The sequence below is a fragment of the Equus caballus genome, chromosome 14 (assembly GCF_041296265.1).
Source record: "Equus caballus isolate H_3958 breed thoroughbred chromosome 14, TB-T2T, whole genome shotgun sequence".
Lineage (NCBI taxonomy): Eukaryota > Metazoa > Chordata > Mammalia > Perissodactyla > Equidae > Equus > Equus caballus.
This window is the reverse complement of record NC_091697.1, coordinates 84907887-84923143: the sequence shown is the minus strand read 5'-3', so window position 1 is coordinate 84923143 and position 15257 is coordinate 84907887. Positions and strand designations below refer to the sequence as shown.

General features: G+C 35.8%; 1 long non-coding RNA gene across 2 annotated transcripts in view; it reads right to left on the bottom strand.

Moving 5' to 3' along the window:
* Window positions 1-15257, bottom strand: part of LOC111767873 (uncharacterized) — a 57303-nt gene that overhangs the window by 15181 nt on the left and 26865 nt on the right. For both annotated transcript variants that reach the window (XR_011425158.1, XR_011425159.1), the window contains exons 2-3: window positions 14245-14366; window positions 851-971 (exon numbers count right to left, since the gene is read on the bottom strand). This is a non-coding gene — a long non-coding RNA (uncharacterized lncRNA). The remainder of the gene's footprint in view (window positions 1-850; window positions 972-14244; window positions 14367-15257) is intronic.

Here is a 15257-nt window from a genome sequence, read left to right as displayed (position 1 = left end):
AAAAAGGAAACTGTCCTGCCTTGATTAATGATGCTCATGTTGCAAATACAATTAGTATCTTTTTTCTAATCAATTTATTCTCTGTAAAATAAGAAAAACAGTAATACAAACTTATTGCAACAAGTTAAAAAATATGAGGATAGATATATAAAAGAAAATGTAGGGGCTGGCCCCATGGCCCAGTGGTTAAATTCACCTTCTCCACTTCAGCAGCCTGGGGTTCCCTGGTTCAGATCCTAGGCTCAGACCTAGCACTGCTCATCAAGCCATGCTGTGGCTCTCTCCCAACAATTAGTTGATGTTAACAGTTTAATGTAGATTCTTCCACACATTTGTCTATACTCACATAATTTAGGTTATGATACATGTAATTGCTGATATTCTGTTTTTCACTTACAAAACAACAGTATCAAATGATTCAACCTAATACATATGCACATGTATTAAGATTTTTGTTTATTTTTAAATAGTTTTTGAGTAATGTTCAAATAATATTTTCAAGATATGAATGACTTAATGAATGAATGAGTGATATCTGTGTTCACCTTTATTGGGGAGATATATTAAAAACAAAATCTTCTGCCAACCCAGAAAAACCTCTCCAGAACGTGATAAGCATTATAGGCAATCCACTAAGAGACTGCAGAGGCAGAAAGAAATCTCATCCTTTTATATGGCCAGGCAGATAAAATCCATTCTATATATGTTGTTGAGGTAAACAATAACTATTGTTCAAGAAAGAGGACTTGACAGCATCATTTGTCACACATAGTTCATTCTAAATTCACCTGATAATTGAGATGACCCATTGTGTTAGCTGGATTCACCCATAAGCAAATCAAATTCTTACCTTTATAATGAGGTAGTTTTGCAACATGTCCAAGGTTGGGCTCTTACCTGCCCACAGAAACTGGGAGATGGGGGCACTATCTTCCTTGATGATTACATTTCAAAGAGATGGTTCTCAGATCCTAGAGAAAGATATTCCTGGATTGTAAGACTGACAAGAGGCTTATCTAGCCTTTAAAAAGATTTGCATACATTTCAAAGAGACAGAGAAAGAATTTAAAATTACAAGTTTTCTAAAGTAAATATGTAAGAAAAAGGAGGGTAGGACATCTCCTCCCTTATTTTTCACAGAGAGAATTAAGCCTCTTATTTTAAATTTGTATTTGCCTTACATATTAAATATCAAGAATCAAAACATTTATATAAAATTAAGTATCTTTCTCTTTGTCACAAAATGTTATGTCCTGATATTTGAATTGTTGGACTCATCAAGAGAGTAACTGTATAGAAGGCAGAAAGGAGACTATGGAAAGGTTGGAGAAATATATAAATTTTTAGGATGAGAGGATTAGCCAGGAAAGGAAGTCCCATAATCAGCAGTCTATGAAGATATTTTTAGACAACTGAGAAGGTAAAATTATCTATACACAAGTAAATTTCTTCCAATTTTTATTTTAGGTAGATAAACAATGATCAAACTGAACAAATTCTACACATTATTTTTCTTAATAGTTTAACAGCAAGAGTATGATTGTTGCAGTGAAAAATACATATATTAGATCTTGATGGTAATTAAAATGTTTCTCCTTTCCTATTGTAGAAATTCAATTATACATTGGAAAATTGCAGCTAATAAAACATGAAAGTAGAAATGAAATAAATCACACAGCTACACAGGCAAGGAAATAACACACATTTGTCTCTTTTTTTCTTGTCTGAATAACTATACAATATGTTTTACTTTAGCATTCAGGCTATCATATGTACAGACTCAATTAGTATGCTTATCTCACTAAACTATATTTAATTTTGTATTCCTGATACTTGCATATTTCCTGGCACAATGACGATACCCAATAACTGTTTATTGGATTAGATTTTAGAATGACTTTAGTTTAAAATTATCCAAGGATGAATCTTGTCTATATTTTTTCTCTAGAGGAGCACTACACTCAGACTAAGCCCCCAAAATGGTTACTTTAATTTGCTGAATAGTGTTTTACAGTATTGTCAGTGCAAATAATCTGTAGTCAATCTATAAATAAAAATTCAGGTGCGCTTATTATATGAGCCATTTTTGAGGACTATAATCAGTGAGCAAACTTCCCAAGGAAGGAAGTGTTCTGAAGAAGCAGGGTGTACAGAGTGGTTATACACCATCTTGGAACAAGGAACATACATCACAATTGACAGGAGTATCTCTTTTACTACAGTCATGAGATGCTTTGCTAGCACAGCAGGTCAGTGGTCAGCAGGTCAGTGGTCATGAGATGAGAATAGTGGGTCAGTAACTAATCCTTAGTTTCTGGGAAGGAATGTTTTTCCTTAAAGAAATGTTGATATGGGCGGGGGCAACATCCCCATCTTTAAGGTCATCATTCTTGGCTTTGGGACATTGTAAATGTTTAAAGCAGAGGTACAATGCATGCTCAACAGGTCATGTCAGGTCTTTCTGGAAAAACAAGGTCAGGCAGAGTTAATTTTAAGCCAAATGGCTTCCTCATATACTCCAATATATCTTTTGCTTTTCAATTATTCATCAGTATGAAAAGTAGCATGGAATCTTACTTGTACATCCACTTGTTGTTTATTCATGTTTGATGTCATCTCAATCATAGCTAATGGTTACCATTTATTGAGTGCTCACTACGCAACCTGGTAAACATTTTATGAATGTTACCACTTTTAGTTTCACAACTCTACAAGGTGTGTTTTCTAGTCTTAGCCTTACAATTGGTGAAACTGAGGAGATTTAGAGAAAGTTTAAGTAACTTGACCAGGGTAATACAGCCAGCAAATGGTAGATCTAAGTTTAAACCCATGTCAGTCTGAATACACAGTCCTGCTCCAGGGTCTCTGCTTTTTTAGCCAACGTATAACTCTGTGTCTCTAACCAGGCCACGTGGGCCCAGACTGTATGACAAGTAGTTTACACAGTACCTACCAAATGAAGTGGCAAATTCTGGCTTGTTCAAACCATTGTTAATAGTCAAGATGGCTTAATCCCCAGGGTTAGGAAATGAATCAGGTGTTCCTGGTAATTAACATTCTCAATCAAACAAGTGATAATGCCATGGTTTTGGATGACCACTTCACTTATGACAGACTAAAAGAAATGGCTGTTACAGATGTGACCCATGAGGGAAACTCTGTGAGCAGTTGACATATGGGAAACAGAGTTCAGAACTTGTCGAAAGGCTTTCAGCAGGTATACAAAGAGTTATTTCTCCCAAACAACCATACTGTCTAGTGTCTAGAACTGCACAGCCACATCTTGGAGTAGTGATAATGGAGAGCTATGGAAGGTAGGATATTCAGGGTGGGGAGGTGGCTGGGTGGGATGAGAAGGAGAGAATAGCCTTTGCAGGATTCATATCTTTGCAGATTTTATGATTTAGCTAGGAAGGCCTGGTTCTGTTTACCATATTCAAGCTGCAGAGAAAGGGAAAGCATATCTGCAGATACTATCTCATAGGGATTTAAATAACTCCTCTAATGGTTTATGATATGCTTGCTTTTCTTATTGCCCAAACCTCAAGTTCCACAGGAAATTATTTGAGATACCACTGCACTGTCTTGGCATATCTTTTTTTTATTATTGCTTTTCTCAGTTACTTAAACCTTGTATTGTTATTTAACTATTTATTTGTTCATATCATTTCTTCCTCAACACAAAGGTAAACCTTTTGAGAGCAGGAATGTGTCCTAGAGAGGAGCTATCTTAGTATAGGGAAAAGCACGTGCCATTTGATCTGGCAGGGAATTCAGACCTATTGATTTTCTTTGTTCCAACAAGAGCACATGGGAGACATATGGCTTTGTAGCCAAGAGACTCCTTATTCAAGTATTATTTTCACAGCAAGTGAAAGAAATCCACCTTAGTTCACCTTAATTGAGGAGAATTATTTTGTTTCATGGACGTGAATCACAAGAAAAGCTAGGATGAAATTTGTTGTGCACATTTAGAAGAAGAAATAAATATTATCAAAACTCTTCCTGTGTGACAGCAGAGCTGCAGAAACCTTCAATTTTCACATTTCCAAAACATTGCAACCAGAGGGAAAAGGTTGCCTCTCTCTCATGAATATTTTAGAAATCCCAGGGAAATATTCATAAGCCCAAAAAGGACTGTGAATAAAGAGGCAATCCCCACAGTTCCCTTCAGACCACATGGCTAGAATGTGGTGGGAAGGTGCAGCTCCTCAGAAGAATGGGAAGGCCAATGGGTGAATATTTGTGAGCTGGAAAGCCACTATATTTTATATCTAATGTAGAATGTGATAAAAGGAGAGAAATAGGGTATATCAATCTGTGTTGAATACCTACCATATGTCCTATAAACTTTAAATACATGATAAACTCATCCAAATATCCATAAAGGATAATAAATATGAAGATAAATGAGATGATACTGGGCAGTGAACATCTATTTAAAGATAAAGAAATAATGATATATTTTTAAACTATTAATACTAAGGTTTAACTTCTCTCTTGATTTTAGGATTACTTCTTTGCCCCAAAAAACTAGATAATTTAAAATTTTAGCCTGCAAGAGACCTAGTATTTGCAGAGTACCACATGCAAGCATTTTACATGCACTATATGATTTAACTCTCACAAAAACACCAGAATGTAGGTATTTATATTTGTTAGGATATAGACTAGGCTACTTTAGTAAAGAGACCCAAACATACATTTACTTAAAAAAGAATACAGGTTTATTTCCTTTTTAAGGAACACTTATATATATAGCATGATCCAGAATGAGTTATCCCAAGAGGGCTCTGCCAGACTCAGTATAGAGCTTCCATCTCTGAGTCCAAGATGTTACCATTTCCCAAGTCCAGCTATTGCCATTTCCCAGCCAGTGGAAAAAGGAAAAAAGGAAATGGAGGACAAACTAGGGGTTTTAAGGATATAGTCTAAAAGTTGCATATATCATTTGTGTTCTCCTGTTATCCAGAACTGGGTCAGATGATGATATTTTATAACAAGGCAGGCTAAGAAATGTAGTTTCTAGGTGGGAGTGCAGGACCCCTACTAAAATATGTGTATATGTGGTGAAGTTGGTCGAAGTAGTTCTACTGAGATTTACTGTGAAGTTAAGGTGGTAAAACGCCTCACTTACACAGCCTCCTTCCAAGACCCTGGGTGAGGGAGAGCTAGAAAATTATTCATTTATTTATTTCATATCCTTTTTACTTAACCTTTTCAAAAGATAGATCTGCTCCTGACAAGTAGGGCCTACCTATAAAAGAAATACAGGAAGAATAAATTCTGGAGGAAAATTTACTCTCTCTGCCTCAAAGTAATTTTCCTTATTTTACCAATGAAGCCCAAAAAAGTAAAGTATCTTCCAAAAAGTCACATAGAGTTGAAGGAGAAATGAGAACCTTGGTCTCTACGGCTCAAAGAATTTGACTATTATATTTCTAGTACATCAAGTACTCATATCTTTTAGAATTTTATTTCCTCCCGGCACTATCTCAGGAGAAAAGTTGGACAACATAGAAATTACAAGGTAATTGGTCACATCGCTTTGTCCCTATCTGTTCAGATGATCTCGGGAGACAAAGTGAAAGTGAAAGAGAACACGTGAAGCCCAGCTGCCAAGCTGACATGACAGCCAGTTAGTTGGGGCGATGCCACTCTCAGATCAACCCAAAGGTTAATAACACAGATGCAGTCAAAGATCTGACGGATAGAGGGTGTGAACTCTGTATCAACAACTTACAGCAAATGCCTGAAGGTGGCAGATGAAGAGGGCTGTCATCAATTAAGCATGGCAGCCCATTTTTATAAAATTGTCAGATGGGATTATTAAATTTCACATCTTAGTTTGCTTGGGGAAAAAATCAAATAACACTAAAGGTTGCATTTTAAAAACAACATTTAGTGTAAACTCTTGCTTCTGGCCTCATGTCAAACTGTCAAAGAAGTGCTGTACAATTTGATCCATGTTTTTCATTTTTCCATTTCTGAACCAAGTTATTTCTTCATACTTATTATTAATCTCATGGTTAAAAAAACCCATCTGATTAATAATTTTTATTTTAAGAATTTCATAAACTGGAGCAATATTTACTTATCAAGGAAACACCCTCAAAGTCTGAATACGAGTGCAAGCGGAATATTTACTCAGCATATCAACTTGGAGTGCACATTCCTCAAAGTAAACTACCATAACAGAACATGAGGTGCAGGCTTTGCTTTTTCCAAATTTTCTTGTTTATAGTACACTCAGCAAAACATGCTGCACTAAGTCACAGTGCACTTAAAGCGGTCTGTCTCCAGATACGCTGCTTTTATTTTAAGATTTCATTCAGAGGGCTCCATGTAATTCAAGTTGAATTCACTGTGGATCGGCTTGATTATCTAACATACAGCAAATCTTAAACTTCTTGTATTTGTAAAACCCCTATGAAGGCCAGAATTATTTGGTAGCAAACTGGAAAAATTTAAAAGACCCAACACAACACTTTTTTAAAAGGCAATTATAATTATAATGCAATCACTACTGAAGTATAACAAGTTCTCATGGTATCTAGAAAACCATTCACGGTTATTCCACCATGCATATTTTTACACTTAACCTTGTGATGCTGGCTCAGTAATTGGTTCCTATCTTAATGTGACTGGCCTAATACCTTCTTAAGGAAGTTACTTTTCTTTAGCACTGGATTAATATTATCCTATGCTTTTTACTTTTTATTTGTGGTAAGTTGTGTCCCATACTGTACCATGGTCCACTCAACTTAATGATCTATTTGAGGGACATCACTAAAACAGCTTGTAAACGTGATTGTAACCATATGAAATGTTGCACAATGATCAGCTTGAGGTAGTACACTGAAAAGACTCACAATACACCAGAAAGCTGTGAGAAATTGTTGAGAATCACTATATCATATATTGACACAGATGAAGAAAATGATTATGGAATTCTAGAATTATAAGGCATAGGAGTTATTTAGGCCAACTCTCTAATTAAACAGGCCATGAACCAAAAGCTAGATTTGATAAACATCTTAAAATGAATTGGCAGCTGAACCAAGATTTGGACCTAGTGTTGTGTACACCATAGCCTACTGTGTTGCTTATCATATGGTCCCCAAAATGGCATGGATACAATGATAAGAGCAGTTCTTAAATATACTTATTTGAATCAAGCAAATTAAAGATCAGTATTTTACCCTGAGATTAAAACTTCTCAGCTATCAAGTGATTCTTTATGCCTCCTCTCCCCCAATATATCAGCCTAGATGCAGGATATAATCATGTGGCTGTGGTGCTGAGAAAGTTTGCACTATCTTTTAGGTTCCAAAATGTTCCACCTTGTAACAGGTAAATGTAAATTAATTGGGTGACTGACTGCCTGCCTGATTAACTGACTTACAGACAAACTAGGTGACTGATTGTCTGATAGACTAGGGCTTCCCAAGGCAGGTCAAGTTTATCATTCTCTATAGGCTCCTCAAGTAAAATTCCAATGTCAAACATTATTGGCAAACTTTATATTTAGAGTACCAAGTTACCAAATAGGTTTTAGTGAGACAAATTCTAAACGTAATTGGCATCTCTTTAAATCTTTCTTAATTCCCCCACAATTTTGTTTTAAATTAGTACATTTGTTTTACACAAATATACTAGTCTAAAAAAATTAAATGATATTCAGTATCTAAGAATTAAGTTATGTAGTGAGTAATTCAACGCTGACACCTGATATTACGTGACAGACCTAACAGACATAATATTGTGATACTGTGATACTCACAAAAATAACATAGCATTTATATTTCCAGATCTGGACATAATGTGATGTCTTTCAAAAGGCAACTTTGTAATACAAACTTTAAAATTAATATTATCAACTTTTTCCATCTAAAACTTACCGTAGCAAGTTAATGCACTTGTTCTGGCATCCATGTTTGAGAAAAGCATTTTTTGCAAACTTCACAGGAAAACATTTGGACAAATTCAAAAATCACTGCAGCAATACACATAGATCTCATATTTCTTTGATTTTCCCTTTCTTTTCTAATTTCTACATCTTTTACTTTATGATAAGACACAGCCAAAGAAAAGACAATACATTACTACAAAAGACAACATTGGTTCTTAGGCAAAAAGCATATGGAGAATCATCTCTTTTATGTGACCAAATAATCTCTTTTTTAATGTCCTTATTAATGTGAACCAAATCTAAAAATGTGAACATGTAGCTTTATAGATTGCTTGATTCCAATTTCACCTGCATTAGGTAAACTGTGTCTTATAAATTCCTTTCTTAAGGAGTAATTCTTGTATGTTCATTTCTTTTCCTCAATTTCCCACTAAACCCCCAATTATTTTAGAGTAAACATTACAGTAAGGCATTATGTAAATATGAAAATTTTAATAAAAATGCTTGGTCCTCCATATTATCTTTAGAATTGCAAGATTTATGCACAAGCATGAATGCTAAGACTGAAATGCCTAGGTTTTCTTCTGCTGTTATATGACAGAGTACTTATAGTATCAGATTCTAACTTTACCAAAACTGAACTAAAATGAAAAGCATCATTATAATCAGCCATATGGCTGCTTCATTCTAAACTGGCTATTTTTAAAAAGCCAGCCTCCAACATTCCTCCCTACAGGAAGAATAAAAATAGCATTACTACTGTGCACATCGAAGCTTCATTGCTCAGCCAGTGCACTTAGCTGGCACTAAATTCCTGAATGGCACAGTACTACAACACAGGTCATCTGGATGACTACCAATGGACAGTCTTCATGTGATCAGGGATTAATCTGATAGACATGGCCTTTGTCGAGACAGCTACAAAATACAACACTAATTCTGAAGGAACAGGGATGGAAAGAGTCATCTTTTTCAGGTGACCAATGAATCTTCTTTTAAAGTTACCACTACTGCACACAGATCCTGAAAAAGGTAGGAAAAGATTCCATTTCATTGTATTCAGAATCATCCTCTTGGAAAACCTCTTCTAGTCTAAAAGCACCCTCAGAAAGTGTTCTTTGTCTTGAAGATAACTGTGGTTCAATTCCGGATGATATTTGGTAGCCCTTATTTTTGTCTTTTGGAGAATTTTTTGGTGCTCTGTAGAGAGTGGACATGTATGTGTTTGGGGAGGGTCACAGAAATCTGATAAAATGATATTATTGAAGAACTTGAGGCTAACCATGAACTTGAAGTTTTGTATTCAGCTCTACAACAAAAGGCACCAGCTTCTCCTACCCATAGATTTGGTAGCAGGAAAAGACAGATGTGGGTCTCCATTTTGCCGCATGGATTGCAGTCTCTCCTCATTGGTTTCAATTTTTTTCTGTTCTCAGAGAAACAATTTCTCTGTTTCTATGTATTATATACATCCAGCTTTCTTTCCAGACTGCTGGCTTAGATGACCTTTTGAGACTTGAGGCCTAGCACAAGATGGACAGGCAACAGCTTTGCATAAATTTTTGCTCCAGTTCCCACAATTGTGTGAGGTGAAAGGTCTCTATAATAAATCTTTAATCTATATCACTCATAGTGATTCTACTTCTCAGGCCAAATCCTGATGGATAAAGTAGTAATGGAGAGACATGAAGAAATTAATTAAAGTGATTAATGCCCAAGCACTCTTCAAAGGAAGATAGCTGAAGAACCTAGAAGCATGCCTTTACTTTCTCTGAGTTGATTCCATATCGCTAAATGCATATGTCTATAGTTCTTATTTTATTTTAGACACTTTTTTACACAGTGACACTGAGTTTCTCCAAAAGTGGAAAGAAAATAGCTCCAAGTAGCTACCCCTTCAATATTCACTCTCAAGTCCATTAATCTTCACTCCGAAGTGTCTTAGTTCCACTTTTCCCTGCCTACTTCTGACTACTTGGAAAGTTTGCCCATCAGGCTATGTTAACAGCCCTTAAAAACCTATCATGGGTTTTTCTCTTTGTGTATTAAGAGTAAAGTCTTTATAGTTTAGTGATTCACTGCAAACTCGTGAAGGAAGTGATGCTCACATTATCTTTTCCTTGTCTAAGGCTCAGCCTGGCTCTGATTCTTCTAGCAGAAGCTGAGTAGAGCTATGACCACATCTTCCGGCCTAGCACTAAATCACCCATAATGTGAACAGGAGCAGTGCATATCAGCTCTCTGAGTAGGAGCTACCAGACTGCCACTTCCTTTTATTTCAGCAAACTTGGTTTTTGGCAACCAGCACACTTCATTTTTCTTCCCTGACAGCTGTATCTGAGTCACAGGTCCACCGTGCAGGGCTTTTCTTTCTCCTTAGAGTGTTATCAATTATTCTACAAGTATTTACTGAGTACTTACCATGCACCATGCACCATGCACAGAACTAAGCCTAGGCCTAGGCTGGGATGAGATGTGTGATGAACGAAGCTATCCAGTTTGAGGACATAACATATTCTTGGGCATACAGGCTACACAAAGAGGAGAGTTGTAGTAGCTTCTGTTGAGGTTAGAAAAATATATATAATGGTGCTTTTTAAATTTTACCTAATCTGTCACTGCTAGAGTTTTGTGTAATGTGAATAGAATTCTCATTCTTTTCCCTAGGCTAACCCTCAATGCTTCATTACAGCACAATTAATACTGTCTGGGGAGAAACAGTTTATAGCAGATCTCTAGGGCTTGCTTATTAGACACGCTATGCCCAAGGCTTGGGCTTTTGACTTTCCCACTAAACATACATTCAAATGATTATTCTATAGATGGGATTGTAGACTGGGAGTCCTACTTAGGCTATGAAAAGAAAAATCAATTTTCTTTTTTACCCTTTTTCCATTCTTCGGTACATCCTATCACAATACAATAAGATAGTAGTCAGCAAGCTGTTTGTACCAAACAGCAAGAAAGAAGCAGTATCTATTGTTAACTTTTTACAAATGCAAGTTTAAGACTAAAAGAAATCAAAATAGAGAGTATATAAATGACTGCAATTTTACTAAAAGACAAAGCTTAGTTATACACTCAAACATGTACGCAAAATACACTGGTGTGCACTAAAATACATCCCAAGGCAGAATTTCATAATTGTGTTTATAAGTAGAAGACAAGATAGACACATTCTGAGTAGTATATTCAATTTTGTTAGATTTTCTGAACAAGCAACTGCAAAATAGCACATCTACCAAAAGCAGTGATGCCTAAAACATGTTTTTAAACCTAAGGGGGAGGAAAAATCTTCCCTATTCAGGTTAAAATACTTTGAATTCATTTTTCAATGTTGGCTCCTTTTCTCTTACCACTTTATTAGGGATACATTAGTAGCTTTTAAACTTTGGTAATAAATATTTACAACAAAAACTACAAAAGTATGTTATTAAAGAAACAATTTCTGAAAGCACTTTAAAACTGTGGACCTTGTGAAAAAAATGTATAAAACAAACAAGCAAAAAGCTTTATGGGCTTCCTCGGCCACTATTATTATTTATTTACTCATTTATATTTGTACAGTCAGTACTTTTGGAAATGATTTAGGGCAACTTATAAAAATACATAGTACAACAAAATGGGTATCCAAAAGAAACAAAGAATTTGTAGTAAAGGCCAATGAGGGTAGAAACAATAGATTCAAAAGCTACACAAAATGCATGTCCTGGGGTACAACAGCTAACATGGAGCCTCTAATTTGGCAGTGCACTGTCTATAACAGTAAAGCCAGAGGAAACACAACCAGTTACTCGAGCCATCGCTTCCAATATACAATGATAGGACAGTTTCTCAAAGAAGCACATTTATTGCTCATACAGATACCAAAGATAAATATCTTCATTAATCAAAGTGATATGTTTTGCTTCTGTTATTGTTGTTTTTAACATATACGTGTGTGTGTATGTATATATACATGTTTCAGTTTTGGAGTACTGAAGTCCAGGTACATGGCACACAGCCTTCCGCCCTTATGCATTAATCCAACTATAGATTTGAAAATTTCAGGTGAAATGATTCTTAATCATTTCTTAGTTACAGACCACTTTGAATACGTGACAAAAATAATAGACTGCCCATTAAAATTTATATGCATAAAAGTTATATGTCCTTTTAATGTGCTCTTAGATCTTCCTTTACCCAAGGTAATGTAAGAATCTCTGAGCAAGAAAAATGGACTGCTTAATTTGCAAGAAATCCTTTGTAAATACTACTTATTTCCACAAAGATTTTGAGACACTGAACAGCACTGAGTTTGAGGTAGTTGTCTCTGATGAGCCCCTTGTGCATGTACTCTGTGCTGTTGCTTAAACCAAAACCAGACAGGAGTTAATAGGTTAAGCAGGGAAGAGAAAAATCAGCCCTTTATGAGACATCAAGAATAAAAATGACATACACGAAAAAACCCTAATTTAATAGAAGGTCTTTGTTCCGCTGCACTGAAGTAGGACATAGAAGAATTCCTGAAAGGAGGCCCCAGAATCTCCACATGGCTATTGGGAAATCATACCATCAGCGAATGCATAGATAGTGAAAGCTGTAAACATCTGTATTAAAAATGATGGCAGTAAGAATATTAGTCTAGAAAATACGTGCAGCGCATTTTAGTTGTGGGGAGGGGAAAATCCCTCTCCCCCTGTCCCTCTTGGTTCGTATGACTGCTCAAATAATTAAAATGGTATGACCCTTTAGTTCCTTTACAACCTTATTTCCCTAATACTTTCTGATTAAATTATAATGGTAAAGTGTTTTCTACAATAAGAAAAATCTATTTTTTAAAGAAAGGATATATATTAAATCAACATCTGTATTGGAGGTATACTCTGGACTCCTTGCTTACATGGCAGAATCTGCATTCAAACCTAGTTTGCTAATGTTTCTTCTCTATTACTTTCTTGGGTTAATTGACACTGTAGTCCTTAAATCAACCAATGTTTCCTTTCCTTATCACAGGCAGAATGATGAGAAGGAGACAATACAGGAAGGGGCATGTATATAATAATTTCAAAATTCCAGGCACTGTTTGAAGTACTTTACATATATTTACTCATTTTATCACTCCAATAACCCAGTACTATTATTATCTTCAACTTATACATATAGACTAGTGCAAGAAGCCAGGGTAACTTGGAGAAAGGAGGACAATAAATATGCATAATTGCAGAACATAAACCTTTACAGGTGTTATAAAGATTGTCTGTAACCTTAGTGCCTATCATGTGTCCTAGACACCATGAGCTAAATAAAATCACTAAAATCCTGAAAACCAGAAGAGAATCTTTTTTCTTTTAAATTTCCCAGACGCAAAGGCTCATGGTTTCTAAAAAGGCATGATTCCACTCTATCAGTGACAATCATAAAGTAAAAGAATCTTTGACATGACTCGTCTTAAAAAAATCATTTCAAAAATGAAAAAGTTGTGTCCCAGTGTAGATGGAAACGGCCCATATTAATCATCTTTTACTACATGAAAAATTACTGCAAAATTTGGTTACTTAAGACAAGAAACTTTTATTACATCACACAGTTTCTGAGAGTCAGGAATCTAGAAGTAGCTCAGTCCTTTGTTTTTGGCTCAGGGTGTCTTATGAGGTTGCAGTCAAGCTGTTGGCTGGTCTGCATCTCTATGGCTTGACTGAGGCTAGAAAATCTGTTTCCAAGCTCCTTCACAGGCCTATTAGAGGTTTCCGTTCCTCACCATGTGGGCCTCTCCATAGGGCTTCCCCCAGATGGAGTGATCAGAGAGAGAGAGAGAGAACACAACCAAGTCGGAAGCTATAATCTCTTAACTTAAACTCAGAAGAGATATACCATCCCTTCCGCCATATTTGATTTGTCAAATAGGCCAACCCTAGTACAATTCACAAGGGTGCGGATACCAGGAAGCATTAGGGGACATATTGAAGGCTGGTTACCACAGAGCCCTTGACTTGGAATCCAAATATTTGAATTAATAAAGACATTTGGGTAGTAGGGTGAGATAAAATGCCACTGTTTCCTTACCCTCCCCAAAACCTCCATGATCAGAAATGATGACCCTTGCCCTTCAAGTTTAGAAGTGCTAGATATCCTCCTGATTTTGTCTCATCCTGGAGAGACATAAAGCAATAGTGTATTTGAGCAGTGAAGTGATGTACTGAATGTCCCCGCTAAAATCCTGAATTTCCCTGCTTTAGTGCATTCTCCAGTTAAAGCAATGGATTTCCTAGAAAAGCCTATTGTTAATGAAAAGCTGAGGCAGTTTTCTTAATGGGAGGAGCTTAACAGAGTAGCAGAGCAATTGTACCTACACCTTTGAGGTCCCACATTCTCCATTCTTGTCAAAGTTCCCATTTATCCTGCTGGGATCCATGATATAGTTTAGTCTTCAAGGACTTATGAATTCTTCTTTGATGTTTTCCTGAGAAGTTTTCTACATGATTCAAGACAGAACATTGAATTAAGTTAGCCCCAAGGCCAACCTACATAGCAGACTGAGAATTCACATGCTGTTCTTTATTCAATCTTAATTAGGCTAGTAGAAGTGATGTAGTCTAGAATGCCAATCAGGTGTGTGAGTTACTATTGCATAGAGAGGATTCTGTATAGCGTAGACCTTGCTTTAAGTTTGCCTCTTTAAACATGATTTTTAAAGAAGACACATATTGTTCAATGTATTATTAGATACAATCACTGTATACAGTTTTAGAATAGACTTGCAATTGGAGAATTAAAGCAAGAAAGAAGGTTTTTGCACTAAGCTTTACCACTCACAGTGACTACTTACATGGAACAAATGTAGTTCAAATATCAGCCAGTCTCTTTTTCATTCATTTTAAGAGATAGGCTCTTTTTTTTCCTTATTGATTTTTCTCTGCTCATTACAGATCACTTCACTTCCCTTTGATCTGTTTCTCTCACAGAGTTGGTACTTCTTATAGGTGCTTCACTTATCACTAATGGCAATTGCTGGCTATTGACCAAATATGACATGACTACTGAATTGAAACTTTTTACATCATTATAGCTCAATATTGGTAAATGCAGTTTTATAAATTCTAAATTAGCTCTGCTGATAGCTTTAAGAAATGTAGGAACTAGCAGGGACAAAATCATAATAAAAATGCCCAGTTTAGATCTCTCCTAATACAACACGGTAAAATAATTTTGCTTATCTAGAATTAAGTGAAGGAGAAGATTCCACAAACATCCTTTTGCCTAATAAATATTTATGTTCTTTCACTGGGATTTTTACTCTATTTGGTAACAGAACTACACAAATAAAATTAATCCTATATGGTAACTATTTGGCCATTGAGTAAAC